General features: G+C 33.4%; 2 protein-coding genes across 10 annotated transcripts in view; both read left to right on the top strand.

The window, feature by feature from the left end:
- LOC126974069 (fasciclin-2-like) overlaps window positions 1–16,413 on the top strand; it is a 171,323-nt gene that overhangs the window by 4,240 nt on the left and 150,670 nt on the right. The window lies entirely within an intron of this gene.
- Window positions 1–16,413, top strand: part of LOC126974115 (uncharacterized) — a 250,369-nt gene that overhangs the window by 148,759 nt on the left and 85,197 nt on the right. The window lies entirely within an intron of this gene.

Genomic DNA, 16,413 nt, shown 5'->3' with positions numbered 1-16,413 from the left:
TCTTTCATCGTTTCATCTATACAATTAATTTCATAGAACCATTGGGAGGCTCCATTGCACATGATGTCTCAAGGTGACGAGTGCAGTTGTAGTGCCGCTCAGAATTTTTGGGGTTTTTCAAGAATCCTGAGCGGCACTGCATTGAAATAGACAGGGCGCATCAATTACCATCAGCTGAACGTCCTGCTCGTCTCGTCCCTTAATTTCATAAAAAAAACTGGTAAACTAGCTTTCATACGAATTGCTTTGATTTTGAGGTTATGTTACATTTTATCAGTAGGTAATTACACTGGCACCAAAACTACATAATATGATACTTACTAACAGTTAATTACTTACATTTACTTGTTTCGTATTTTTCCACTTCATAATAAATTTAAGACTTAATTAGTTTATTTTCCTCAAAACATCTAGAACACTGTCAAGTCTTTATAAATATGTCTTCATCACAATGCTCCTTTTCAAATAATTTCTATTTACGTGAAAATATACGTTAATTAAGACGTCACGCGGTTCCAGAGGTCAACGTGATATAAAGGCGTGATGTGGGTCGGTTGACGTGACTCATGTGGGCTCTCCGCTCATACGAGCACGTCCAACCAGTTTTATATTACGTGACATATTACGGCTATGCACATGACGCTTAGTGAACAGATGGAGTGCGGCTTTACGGAGATTGCTCGGACATGTCAATGTAACTAATTTCTAACTTGTTAGCGATGTATAATAATGTGTCGTTCCACAACCCTAATACTACAGAATATACACCTGAGATCAAAGAGGATGTAAGTACTACGTAATAAGAGGTGGGCTGCCTGAGTAGAAATTGAAATTTAGTTTATGACACGTGCAGCGATTTGACATAAGTTTGAAATACCAGTCATCACAGTATGGTGATTGGCGATGAAGTATTATCCAGCTAAGTTTGATAGCGAACAGTTGCTTATAACGTAGTCGATTTTGGCTATCTCCGTTTTATTCATTATAGCCGTCATCTGTCAATGTATGCACGTTTCATACAATCGAATGAATCGCTATTTTCTTAGAGAGTTTCGCTAGGCTGCCTCGGTCACTCACGTAATCCTGTAATATGCAGGGGTGACAAACCAACGTAAAAAAAACTCAATAAGAATACGAGGTCGCTCCGTGAAGTCTTCGAACACCCAGGAGTGTTCTGAACTTCTGGAAGGAGCTGGGCTGGTTGGAATGACTGGCCAACACTGCATGCAAAATGGACCCAACTGAGCGCTCTAATTGCGGAAACAACAGCCCCTTTAACATACCATATCCCTAAGATTATGCACATTGGGAATCCCTTACCACTTACCCATCTTTATACGATTCTTGAGCAGGTGGTTTAATCTTTAAACAATACCTTTTTGTCGAATTAGCGACCTTCTAAACAAGAACGTCGGAGCTAAAGACTGGCCGCATCCGTTCCGATCGTAATACGGTGGTAAAGTAATTTATGGTATTAAAATTAGTATTATTTACTGTCAGTTTTAGAGAGTATGGTATGCTCTTAAGACTGTGATAATTCGGAATGCCTGAAACAATCCATTAGATTGGCAGTGAATAATTTTCCCATTGAGAAAGTACGTCTTTCAATTGATAACTTCAACGTCTTGAGGATTAAATCATGGCCAATGACGATCATGCAGAATGAGCTTCACACTTCTGCTTCTATGATTATAATAAACAAGTTTGTGCAATAGAAAACAATATCTTCTACGTAGAAAAAGATAGTGGCAAGAGCAGGTGGAATGAAATATATTTTGATTATCGCTTTACTAATCAATAAAATACCAAACAAATTAATGATATTTTCCATGAAACAATTAGTAATATGAAGTAGCCTTACAATATCCACTATCTCGTATCTAAATGATTTGAGTTTTCTTTAGTGTCAATTCCGCCAATATTTGTCTTTAAACAATTCGACACCTGTTTCGCCTCTACACAAGGCATCATTAAGACGTGTCGACTCGCCAAAATTTGGCGATTTGGCGGAATTAACACCAAAGAAAACACAAATCATTTGGATTATTATGGATTTCCGCAAAGTAAAGCCTACTTCAATAAATTTTCTTCTATCTCGTATTCTTTTATAAACCAACCATGTATAAGAATCTCTTATACTATAGACGAGGGCCCCGGGAAAAGAAACGAAAGTTCAACCACTTATACGAAACCATTAAACTGTTTCACCAGACTCCAAGTGATATTCGATATTAAGTCGGGAACTACCTGATACCATATCTTATCAACGATAGCGTGAATCCAAACAAAAATAAACTGTGTTTGACCTACAAATGCTACGTAATAAATTGTAAGTTGTACCTTTTAAAATCAAATGATTTAAACAGACTTTCGCATTTATGACGAAGTATAAAATATACTATTTTTATTTTATTGTGAAGTTGGACGCAAATTTTAAACAATTTTTTATTGAAAATAATGAGAAACGAGTTTTTGCGAATCATCTAATAGTATAATGTATTAAGTGAAAGAAAAAATGAAAGTTCCTGAACGAAATTATTATGTGAAAACTTAGATTAAGAATTGGTCTCCGCTACGTTTCAATTAAATACTGCACCAAATAAGAACAACACCTTTTTTCAAATTTTGTAACACACGCTTAGTGTTATTTCACATTGAAATTAATAAAATACAAAATACTTACTGATGATATGTGATCCGAGTGCCTTTCTTTTTCTTGTAGTATTTATTATTTTTACAAAGTTTTGCTACGCAGCCTTATTTTAGTTTCAATTATTAGCAAAGTTGAACAGAAAATGTGGTACGGAAACCTCACACATTGTTCGAGACTGGTTCGAGTACGCCCACTTAGGCGTGATGATAAATTTAACACACGAGACATGATATTACGTCTGCTACGACAGTAGACATTATTTATGTATTATTAACAATATATTAATTAATTTTCAAAGTTATTACTTCCAAGTTATCACGATTTAGTTTTACAAATGGTTAAGCAATCGTGCAATAGTGCAAACGAATGAGCAAAGCCCACATTTAAATTCAAATCCAATTCAATTCAAAAAATTCAACTATTCACAAGTGAACACGGTTTCGGCCCCCTTTTTTTGCAGAGATATAAAATCAGAAAGTGAAATACGAAGTTTTAAATCACATAAAAGTTCAAGAGCACGACCTCCCAACAGAAAGTGATAACTTTATTCAACGTTCATTTCCTGAGACACTTGAGAAACCTATTAATTAAATATGACCTAATTTATTTATCTTACGTCAAACACATCAAAGAAATCTTCAAAGAACTTTGATAGCTTGTGATCAGATAAAAATCTTCTATAGTCTTAACTATCCTATATATAGTTATATTATTAGATATTTGTTATATCTAGTTGCAATTTTAATTAAAACACGGATGAATTATTTGTTTCATTAAATATCTTTTCAAGTTGAATCGAATTGTTGAATTGTCTATAGTCTAAGCTAGATTTAGATTAAGATTTTTGTTATGTCTAGTTGAAATTTTAATAAAAACATGAATGAATTATTTGGTTTCACTATAAATACTACGCAATAAGAAGTGCGACTGCCTAAATAAAAAGTGAAATTTAGTTTAGTATGAAACGTTCAGTCATTTGACATAAGTTTGAAATAGTAGTAATAACAGTATGGAGATCGGCGACGAAGTATAACCCGACTAAGTTTGAAAGCGAACAGTTGCTTAAAACGTAGTGGATTTCGGTTATCTCCGTTTTTTACAAGATTATAACCGTCATCTGTCAATCTATCAATGACTGCACGTTTTATACATTTTTTTTAGAGAGTTTCGCTGGGCTGGTCATAAAATGGAGGTCTAACCTACCTACATCAAGGATACATTTTGCCCATAAATCCAACGGGGGATTTTCTTGTAATCGAGTACCTATATTGAAAAAATATTGGTGTATTGTGGTTTGAGCTGATGATATTGTTACCAATGCTCTAAACCAGGGGTGCTCAAGAACGAAGTTTGAACTGCTGGCGATCTACCTCAAAATTGTTAGACTACGATCGATCGACTCTGAGAGGCTTCAAGTATGTGTGATGAAGGATTGTCGCCTGTCACGATGACATTGATAATTAGTTTTGCGCACAATAAATTACATTTTTTAGTCAAGATAAGTGAACTTAATTTCAGAAAAACGTTCAACACCACAATCATCTCGAAATTGAGTTAAGAACACAAAACTGGTCACGTGATTCATATTAATGGATTGACAAAAAATTACAGCCCTACTGTCACTCGTTAAATGACATCATGACTTAGTAGCCCAACCCACATGTATGGATTACACATTTATTAAACTTTTAACACCAATTCCTCAAAATGTGATGTTTGTGGCTTACCTAAAACAAAATCTGTGAATTGATCTATATTGGATTTTTTCTCGAGATCGATCCGTCGATCGCGATCCACCGTTTGAGCACCCCTGCTCTAAATAGATAAAACTAACGAAAAATACTGTAATTGTTTGACCTGATTGAATAAATTTAATTTTAATAATTTGACAAGTCTTGCATTAAGGCGACATTAAATGCCGGCGACCTTGAGCGATATGAGTTCACGGCTGCTATGTAACAAAGCCCATATTTTCAAAATTCTTGCGTCGAAAATGTAACATTTTAACAGGCGCAAACTGCTTAATTGCTTACAATCCCCATTATTGATTACTAATCTGAATAAATATACCTACATAAAAAAGTAAAATCTATAAGGACAACTTTTATGATAGTAGTATACTAAACAAATGCATGATGCCGAGAAAAAACTTGTTTAACTGCAAAGAAAACTGGTAGTTCATAATAGCTCTGGAGTGCTAACTTTAACCAACAATAAGCATTAGCAACCTACAAGTAAGACTTAAGGGTATGTGTAACAGGATAAAGTAGTGTTCATAGCTCCAAATCCTATATATTCACCACAAAACTTGTCTAAAAACACATTGTTTGCATGTTTTCTGTTTACCCTTCGCCTTAACGCGTAGAACAATTAAGAGAATTTATCAAACATTTCATCAACACATTTTTAACTAGAATACAAATAAGATAAACATTGAAACAAAGCAACAAACGGCGCAAATTCAAATTTAACTGTCCGTCACACTTGGCCCGCTTCACGTCAAAGGGAAGCTATTGTACCGTAATATACCGTTGCTCGTTACAAAAAAGTTATACACTACGGTAATTAGACAACAGATACACTTAAAAATTATTTGCACCGTTGAAATCAACATTTTTAATTCTGTTTTCATAGAATACACATCTCTCCTTTTAAAAACATATAAATGACGTAAAATAATGTAATTGCTAACTTTATATTCTTCCAAATTGTCTGTACATATAATTAAAATTGGAGTGTCTGTTTGTAATATTGAAATAACCGTTTTTTACTACATGTATATGAATATACGGTACGGTCTGTCTGTCTTTTCGTTGCGGATAATCTCTGAAATGGCTGGACTGGTTTTGACCGGGACTTTTATTGGCAGGTAGCTGATGTTATTGGGAGTAACTTGGTCTACATTTATTATAGAAAAATTCTATATATTTAAAAAAATAAAGTAATGTTGCAATGTCTAAGAAACGGTTTAACTCTAAAAATAATTTATATGGCAAACAACGTTTGCCGAGTCAGCTAGTAATATAATAAACACCTTAGATAATTTAAACGTCTAGATAGAGTCTCTTGCTGTTAGACAACCGATAAAAACAGGCCAGGAATATTAGTTTAGTGTGCGTGACAAGCTACGTCTTACACTCGCGATTTATATGACACTTTGTGTTATTGTGCGTGCATTGCTCAAAATAGAGGTTAGTTCTAAACTTTATTTTTTTCGACATTTTCACAGCTATCATAGTCTATCTAGACGTATTAATAATCTAAGATAAAAACACATTCCAAAATACATGCCTGATACCTCAGAGAATGGGTGCAAAGGCCTCAGGCCCTCTCTTTTTAAAGAAAAATAAAGATTCATGCTTTTCTACCATCAACAACAAAATATTTCTGATCGTAGTTTTCGCATTGTTTTTTCTTATTCTTTATTTTACGAGGCATTATAATCTTCATAAAACGTCGTAAATAATAAAAAAAGCATGATATCATCAATATTTACTTTATTAAGTAGACGATCAGCCCTATCTTTCTGTAATTCACATGAGAAAATGGATTACAACTCTTATAACACTCTAGAAGTTACATAATCGGCCTTTACTTTCAGCCTGAATTAGATAAAGTAATTACGTCGAAAGCATTAATAGAACCACACACAAAACATTTAATTCCGATATTATTAAAGCGTATATCAAACTATTATCATTTACGGCCTTACAAATAAACTTGGTATAAAGTTATAACTGATGATAAACAAAGAAAATGCAATATGTTTACAATATCATTGACAACACTGTCAATACAATGATAATTCTGAAGTTTTCCTAATGACAAGCTGCCTTGCAAATAAACGCGGGAAACGTTACACGTCCGAACAAACCATTCGTAAGCAAAATGTCTATTTGTAAACATTTTACATATTCTTGGTTTATGCCGCCAAAGTTTAACTTTAAGAATGTATACATTATGTATGTAAAAGAAATAAATACTCGCAATCATAAGAAACCAAAAAAAAAGTCAATCGCTTACAATTATAAAGAACGAAATTCTCGTTTCGCCAAGTATTGTAATTTGTTACTGGAACGACGCCGGCAAAAACCTTGCATCCCGAGTCTCGACAGTGAAATGCCGGTGAAAATTTGCGACACAGAAACTCACCATCACACAAGCCGGTTTGACAACAGCTTATTGGAAATGCAAAAAATCCCGCTTCAAATCCAACGGAAATAGAAACTCCTTTCGAATGTTGTTTAGTTCTTCATTGAGTAAGAACATCCGATTATTTAGCAACATAGTCACTGCACTGTTTGTTATGTGTTTGTGTGTTACTTACATCATCTGTCCATCGTACTTTGCAGAGTGCCGGCAATTTGCGAACGTGCAATCGCTGTAGCTAGTGAAATTACTGGGCAAATGAGACTTAACATCGTATGTCTCAAGGTGACGAGCGCAATTGTAGTGCCGCTCAGAATTTTTGGGGTTTTTCAAAAACTATGAGCGGCACTGCACTATAATGGGCAGAGCGTATCAATTACCATCAGCTGAACGTCCTGCTCGTCTCATCCCGTATTTTCATAACAAAACGTGGCTTTTAGACTGCTTCTGACGCTTAGTAACGTAACGCGTTATGGCACCAGTCTGTCTGGCTTCTCTTTCTCTCACGCATACGGCAGCGGTAGGCAGGCTCCTCCTCTCTCACTCTAACCAATTGTTACTTTAATAAAGTTTATTAATGATACTAATAATGTGCATACATACACATCATAAGTGTCGTTCACGATTAATTAATATTCAAATTTATAATACCACATTTACCACAATAATTATCATCATCATCAGCCGGAAGACGTCCACTGCTGGACAAAGGCGGAATTTTATATTTTTTTTTTTTGAAGTTTTGACGGAAAGATGGCCGTTGAAGCAGTAAAGTCCTCAAATGGCGACCACGTACCGGAAGACGCAGTGTTGGTAGGCCTCCCACAAGATCTACCGACGATCTGATCAAGATCACCGGAATACGATGAGGGCAGCGCAGGACTGATCGTCGTGGAAATCTGTGGGGGCCTTTGTCCAAGATTTACCATACAATAAAAAAAATCCAAGCCTGAAGTAATAAACAGAAAGATAAATATTGGAACGAAGTTCCTTACGGCAGGCTTGGAGGGGATAGGGATTTTGCTGCGCGACCGAACTGAAAAAAATGTGATAGTAAAACCGTAAGAAAAAATCCGTGGAAAAAAGTGCGTGGAAAAGTGCGTGGAATAAAACCGTTAAATGAGACGTGCGCAGGCGCGACAGTCGCATACACAAGCGAGTAGTGTATAATACCTTTCTCTTTCTCCATCTTTTTGTCGATTCTACATTAGCCGAAGGAACTTCGTTCCTACCTGGTGTCCCACGACACCACATCATTTTTTTATCGACTAAGGTCCTGCAATCTACTTCTGTCTACGCTGTACGACAACTTACTTTTTAATTCGCCTTCTCCATATAAAATTCACTTCTCAGTTATGTATCATAAAAATGATTCAACTATTACTAAGCGAATGCACTTACGCCACTCTTCGTTTATTTTTGTACCCAAGTGGCATTGGAAGCGGAAAACTTGACTGCAGGGGCTTCGTTTAACATTCATAAAGTGTCTTTTATTGTCTTAAGTACTAGACGCGTGCAGACTCAAGCGTCTAGATATGTTATTGCTTTCTGATATGATGCTATTGGACTGAGCTTATGAATGATTATTACTTATTGGTCAATGAATATTGCTTTTTAGTTTATTTTGTTACTGTGGGCGTCTTGGTAGCTCTGTTAAAACAACTGTTTTTTTGAGTCTGGTGTATGTGACGACTGAAAATTTAGCAATACGAGTAGTCTATAAAGGTAGTTTTCGTTTTTTCGAAGTTATACTTCTTTAGGTGCGTTATGAAAAAATTATGAGAGTTAAATTTTAAGATGGGCGTGCATCACTGTAACACAAAAGTAACAGGTTGAAGTTGGTTTTCTGACGTTTGCGTCATTAGTTATTATTTATTTTTGGTTTCTTCGTCCATTATTAGGACAGGCAAAAGGTTCAAGACCATACACCCGTATTCATTATTTGATAATTAATTGTCATAGCCATCTTTCAAGATATTTCTTTCTAAAAACGAGAAATAAAACATTATATTTTTTTTGCTTCGTTAGGCCCAAGAAGTATAACTTCTCGCGTGCATACATAAGTAGGTACACACACACTTTTTATGTTAATTAATTTAATAAGTACACTTGTAGCTTATGATATATCTTGCCAAACTCTAACAGTTTCTTGGCAAGTTATTGCGCTTAAAAAGATTTAATTATGTGAACATACTTAACTACTACTTACTTTAAACTCAACTATTAGAACTTAAAACTAAACTATTACTATTAGAAAAAAGAATCGATTTACATAAGCTATCCTAAATTAGCATGTAGCATTGTTTAGTACCATTGATAATCAATACCATGAGTACTATTGATCGTAATTAATTGATTCCTATAGAATTTCATTTTAAAATCAGTTAATTACCAAACGTTACGGCTTTCTGAGAGGAAAATACTGTTGAAGAACCTCTCCCAGTTTTCTCTTTCGCTTTTCGCTCCTTTTGCTTAATTAGACAGAATTTTAAGTCCTAACCTGGCTGGTTAAAGTTAAGACTTAAAATCGTACCTTTAACCAGGTTTGCCAGTCCCAAACTTTTCATGTTTCATTCAAATACGTAATGAGATTAAAGAAAATGTATATATTTAATTTAAATATTCATTTATTTAAAAAAAAAAAATGTTTTCTTTATGTTTTTTACTACAGATTCTTCTAAAGCTGCCGTCATAATTATATTTTTTTATGTTCCTATTTGGAAACACACGTTTTAGCTCAATATGATAAAGAACGCCATCTTTTGAATAATACGTATATAAAAGTAAGAATAAATAAGCCATATTTCTTCTTAAACAAAACAAAAATTAATCGAATCTTTTATTAAAAGGTGTTTTTTCTTAGACTATTCAAAGTATGAATGAGCGAATTTTACGATAAGAGTTATTTCATTAGCGAACCACACAGATATTGTCCTTACGAAAGCTGCGATTAGCAAATATTGAAAAAACGTTATAGAGATAAAGAATAAAATGCTATCGTATCGTATTCTTATAATATCCAATTTGAAATCAAAAATAGAATAAAGATTAATATTTCATGAAGGAGAGTGGAATGAATTTTGTCAAATCATAGATTGATGCAAACGTTTAGCCGTTTAAACGTTTAGTGAAAACGTCGAAAAAAATTGAGTTTAGAACTAACCTCTATTTTTGAGCAATTCACACACACTAACACAAAGTGTCATTCAAATCGCGAGTCTAAGACATAGCTTATCACGCACACTAAACTAATATTCTGGCCTGTTTTCATCGGTTGTCTAACAGCAACAGACTATCTAGATGTATAATTATCAAAGTGTTTAGTAATATGAAATTGGTAGACGCTTACGAATAAATTTGTCGTTCCGTCACTTGTATACTACAAATTTTACGCACAGGTTGGTATAGAGGCGGCCATCGCAGTAGCCGTGCGAGTGCAGCCGCGGGTTAAACAGAGTGTATCGTCTGCAAACTGGATTGACAAGCGAGTTCCGTGGACCTTGACGACTCACAATCCCAAGCCTGTTTATAAAACATTATATAGTTTTGTTAACGGACGTAAATTAAATACAATTGCAGTGTTTTCTCTTCTGAATATATTGGACTTTGTTCATCTTCAATTGAAGAGTCAACTTCGATCAGAATATATATATCAATGTACCTACATACACTTATTTCAGTTTAAGCGACACGATTGTACCAATTCGTTTTTTTACTACATGATTGTACCTGTCCAAATACAAATAAAAATATTAATGAAATAGGATGAAATGATGAAATCTAACTACCACCCATTCGAGAAGTATACCTCTGACCAGAGAAGAACATAAAGAAAATAACATTACAATGTTATAGCATTCAACCAAATTTTTATTTAATAGCCCGATGTCGCCCCATTCCCAATCGTTTATTGTAATATATATAAGAGATTTCCACTATGAATTGTTTCGTGACGATATCTCTGGAGTTGTTGAGACTTGAAATTTGGTAGGAATATTCATCAATATTGAAGGGCAGCGCAGGACCGATCCTCGTGGAGATCTTTGGGGGAGGCCTTTGTCCAAAAGTGAGCGTCTTCCTGCTGATATGATGATTATAATGAAGTTTGTTAAGATATAAACTTAAAATACTTAAGTTTAACATGTGTTTTTCTCCAATCTTAATTAGGTAAATCCAGTGTTCATTCTTTCGGGCGAATCCCTAAACTAATGAACGGATTTAATTGGGGATTTCTCTATGGAGTGCAGTTAAGTACAACTTGAGTGATAGGATAGTTTTTATTTCGATTTGGCACCCATAATTATTTTCATTTCCAATTTTATTTTTGTATTGACATAATATTTTCTGTGAGAGAATTTATTGACGCACGGTTTGGCAGTTCTGCTGTGAAACAATTTCATTATAACAATAGCGAGCATATTTTACGAAATAATTCTTGATGTTATGAAATATTATTGATAAATTCATAAAAAACAGGATTTTATTTATTATGTACAGAACAACGTCTGTCGGGTCAGCTAGTTGATAAATATACAAATTAAAATAACTTGGTACTAGATATACTTATACCCCCTTATTCATAATGGTCCGCTAACTTTAAACAGCCGCTCAGGAGTGTTTTTTCTCATTCTGACTTAGGTCAATAGAAGAAGACAGAGTGAGAATTAGCAATGCTTCAAGTTAGCAGACTATTATGAATAAGGGGGATAGTATGTAGCCAGTACACTATTAGCTTGTTACACGATATAAGCTTACCAATTACTTAAAATTGACAATGAAATCGATCATGTACCGTCACCAACATTGCCATGAAGTGAATAAATGTGTTTCCGTCACAGGATTTTCCGTGTGATAAATGATGCTGGAAAAATCAGCCAAGCGATCCCACCAGGAGACCGATTGCTGTATTATAGTCCTGATTAATATTCCCTGGATGGTACTATTTAAATGGTATTTTGTAATTTAATGATCCCCTTTGTCGAATATAGTAACCGGTTGATTCACGGTTTGTTTATTTTTATTTTTTACGTAACCTTTATTTATAACCAGGACATTAACGGGGCACTGCAGATTAAACAAACACCTCTCAATCTTAGGTCTCAGAGATTGCAGATTCTGTAATAGTGCAGATTAAACCCCGCTACACATTCTCTCTGAATGTGGTCATTTAATGCGTAAACGTAGCATCCCTTTGGGATGTCCAATTCTTCAACCATTTGAGATACGTCAGCTCACTGTAAAAGACATAATAAGATTCATGAAAAGAATCAATGTTTGCAGTGAGCTATAGTTAACAGCTGCTATCACATTAGATCACATTGGTCGCAGTGTAACAGGGCTGAACTGAACTGGATCAAAGCCACTTTACAAACCATAAGCATGAACTTTATTTATATGAGAAAAACATAATCTCTATGGAGCGTAATTAAACAGGAATTGCGGAAATAACCGAAAATGTGAAAGTGGCTTAGTATTTAGGAAAATTTGTACTTCGACTTAACATGGACTTTAAAGTCGAATGAAAATGCCGAGACTCACTTTCGTGACAAATTTATGTTTAAACAATTTGTTTTGTTTTAAAGTGACAACCCTCACGTCTGGGATTAATTACACAAATAAAACTGAAAACAAAATTTTATGAACGACGCGGGACTCGAGATTTATGTTTACTTTTCCTAATTTTCGATTTTTTTCTTTTTTCCTTTCGAGGATCAATTATTCATGAACAAAATATCTCTACCGGAAAAAAACCGATACGAATTAGGGACCATCAAGTTGATAACTTCAAAGTGTGCTTTTGAATTGAAAAATTTTTTGGGCTTTTAAGCTTGTAAGGTTTAAAGTTTACATCAGGTAATTCACGTGTCTATTTGCCCCTCTAAATAAAAAGAAATACTTTAAAAGTCGTTATTTACCAGTTTAATTATTTTGGTGGTACTTATAACATTCACACCAAGAAGAGATAACAAAACATTCTTTCGTTCGTTATAAGAGTAAGAGTGTTCCTCAACCAATTGTATTTTAAACTGTCACAGCTTTACAAATAAATTTGGATTAAAGTTATACCTGAGAATAAACCAAGAATATGCAAAATGTTGACTATATCGCTGACAACACTTTCAATTCAATGATAATTCTGAAATTTTCCAAATGTCTTGCAAATAAACGCGGAAAACCTTATACGTCCGAATAAACCAATCATAATTGTAAACATTAAGCATATACTTGGTTTATTCTTAGGTATAACTTCATACCAAGTTTATATGAAAGGTCGTTAAACTTCAATAGTTTTGTGAATACTTGACAGAAAAATAACTTAATAATTCACAGATGTGTCATTGATTCCCTATAATTATATAAAGTTCTTTAATAAGGTATTTGATAAATACTATATTTCAATTTTAACTTGAAGTTAGAATGATACTGAAATAAGATAATACGCGACGCCAAAAATGTGCCTGTTTTTTTTTTATTTAATAGTTAAGTATAATTTGCGTTACAATTTACCAGTAGATAGCACTAATAAAACAGTAACATAATTACTTAAATTATTATAAGCCTATAAACTCACAAAAGTAAATAAACAAAGGCCAAAAAGTAATGTTCTATAAATATTATTATAAGAAAAGTAAATTGAAAATAACTAAGTATTAAAATTACAGAGTACAGCTATTTGAATAATTACAATGATTATGATTTTTAAAGAGAATTGTTGAGTTTATTGCCTATTCTTCTAAATAAAAGCAGCTTCTCGAAACGGTGGTAGTGTTAAAATATATATAACTGGCTGACCCGACAGACGTTGTTCTGTATATAATAAATAAAATAACGATTTTTATGACATAATGAACTGTCAAATTGTGCGTCAATAAATTATCTCACAGATAATATATCCATACAAAACAAATATTGTAAATAAAAATAATTTTTTGAACGAAAACAGGCCGTGGAACAGTGGGTCAAAATTGCGCATACAGGTGAAGCTAATAAAAACCATGTAAAAAATTGCACACAACTTGAATAATATATAATTGGGTGTCAAATGTTATAATTGCGAAATTTTATTTGTGACTAAACTTAAGCTTTATCAATCCACATAAAAATATACTGATAGATAGTTAATCTACCAACTATAGTTAGCTAAAATTAAGTTTAAGTTTAGAGACAGTTGAAAGAAATGTAAAAATTCTTTCAATTTAGGAAGGAAAAAACAAATTTGTTGTTTTTATTTAATTCTGAGCATTTTCCTATTTATTCACCTTTTAAACCTTCTCTTGACTTCCACAAATAATTCAAAACCAAAATTAGCCAAATCGGTCCAGCCGTTCTCGAGTTTTATCGAGACTAACGAACAGCAATTCATTTTTATGTATATAGATATGCTTGATGAAAAGATTAGACTATGTATATCTCTAAATAGTAAGGAGTAAAGATACATTCCTTCAAAGTTACTCGAGCAATTCGTCGTGTCATTTTACGATAGAGATTATGTCTAAAGTAATCGTGTAACGTCTCAATACTTACTTTTTATCGCTATTAAGATCTAACTCGCAGGCTTTCATTTATCAATGCTAAGGAAAATTTCGATTATTTACAACGTAGTGAAAGTTTATAAAGGTCATTGTTGTTTGTACTTGTGAAGCAATTGTTCTGCTAAGCGTTTGTATTTGATTTTTTTTAATGGATCGTTGTTTGTTAGCAGTAGTATTTGGTTTTTATTCAAACAGCCTCATAAAATTTAAACACCTTGGCACTATTCATGTATGTATTAGTTGATATAAAGTCTGTAAGTATTATTTAATGTAATATATATATGACTTCTACAAACAACAAACGCAAAAAATATGTAAAAAAGCAACGCATAAAATCTGTAAAACATTTCAAATCTGTAACATGTCCTTGCAATATTTTCTGTTAATTGGAAATAAAAAATAAGATTTAGTAAGACTTTTGTTTTATAAATATAATTATTATTGAATTTGTCTGAGGTTTTCGAGTATGTACTATTGATACTCTCTGGACTGTTAAAATTTAAAAAGTTACAAGTTATAATATGATATATTGAAAATATAAATTCATAGAAAAAATATTACAGTTTCATTTATTAGGTAACTGTAATAGCGGCAAAATTTTTATACGCAAAGCGGCAGCTGCTAATATGAAAGAATCATTTAAATTTAGTTTCATTAAAAAAACTGATGCCTACCGAATTCAGCCGTTGGATCTTGTACTATCGACACAGACAGTCTAGTGTCGTTGTGACACATTTGAATGAATAAATAACACTTGATTATCTTGTACTCGTACACCAAATTACTCATCGTTTTAGATTAGGTAATTACTGATAGAGGAATCAGTTAAGGACGTCACGTTTTAGACAAATTGCGACAGAGCTTAAGTGAATAAATACATCTCTAGGCGCGTTGAGCGCTGTCGGGTAATATTCTTGATTATTTTATGTATTTACATAGGCATATATTGGTCTTTTGTGGGGAGATTTATATGCTTTTACAACAGAATCAAACTATATCGTCATAATATGTATAATAAATCAAAATAGTGACTCAACTCGGTCACCAGACAACCTTGGGGTACGGTAATGATGAGAGCGGCGTCCCCCCCCTCCCTTATCTTCTATAGACCTACCGTTTCATTGCAATTACAATCGGTACTCTATCTAGGCGTGTCATGTCAAATATGTCTTTGCTACTTAGTGCAATTTATTATTTAATTAGTACGTTTTACATTAAATATGCTTACTTACCTGTGCTGTTAAGAGGGTTCATATGGCAATTCAAAAATGCAATTTTGTTTTAAAATATAGACGAGCATGCGGCACTGACCAATCAAGCTCAGTTAATGGTAAATTTTGTAGTATTTTTTTTTTAATTATTATAAGTTGTTTTTTTTTCAAATAATGCTACTTTAGTGTCTACAAATTTAAATTGACTGTACGGTGACGTAAATTTTATTCAAAAATAATTATCCGCTATCTCGACGTGAGAAATTAAAATAGTCGCATTCGGATTTTCTTTCACTAAATTTCATTAAATTATTTTTCATACGTAATTCCGTAACGATTCCTCCATACATTATTTTGTTATATCTCAAAGGGTTTTGACAGCGTTTTCGTTGAGAGCTCCCAGACGGCTTATTTTCTTCCGATAGCTCCAACAAGATTGTGTACAAAAACTTAAAAAAATATATACTAACACGTTCGAGAACCATTGTTGAAAACAGCATGAAAATTGGTGCAGTAGATTTTGAATCTATCGTGAACAGACAGGCGCGGTGGAGGGCTTTCTTTAATAACACGTAGGGATATTGTAACTGTTAACTGACAGATACTACTGCTTATTTATATTTTGGAATTTCATCCCATTCCTTTTCAACCTCAAATATTAATCAAATTCAGAAACCGAAGTAGAAAGGAGGAATTTCTAATACCGGTCTCTACTTTTTTGTCAACTTTAGCTCGTCGGAATTTGTGACACGTTGCGTCGCGAATTTCGCGGCCCGTATAAATACCGTTTATCGAAATTATTGATAGTTTTTTCAAAATTTCACGAAGACTACATTTCATTGTAAGTTTTATTACTCTTAATATCTTT

This window comes from Leptidea sinapis, chromosome 31 (genome assembly GCF_905404315.1).
Source record: "Leptidea sinapis chromosome 31, ilLepSina1.1, whole genome shotgun sequence".
In the NCBI taxonomy this organism is placed as follows: domain Eukaryota; kingdom Metazoa; phylum Arthropoda; class Insecta; order Lepidoptera; family Pieridae; genus Leptidea; species Leptidea sinapis.
This window is presented reverse-complemented; position numbering and strand designations above follow the sequence as displayed.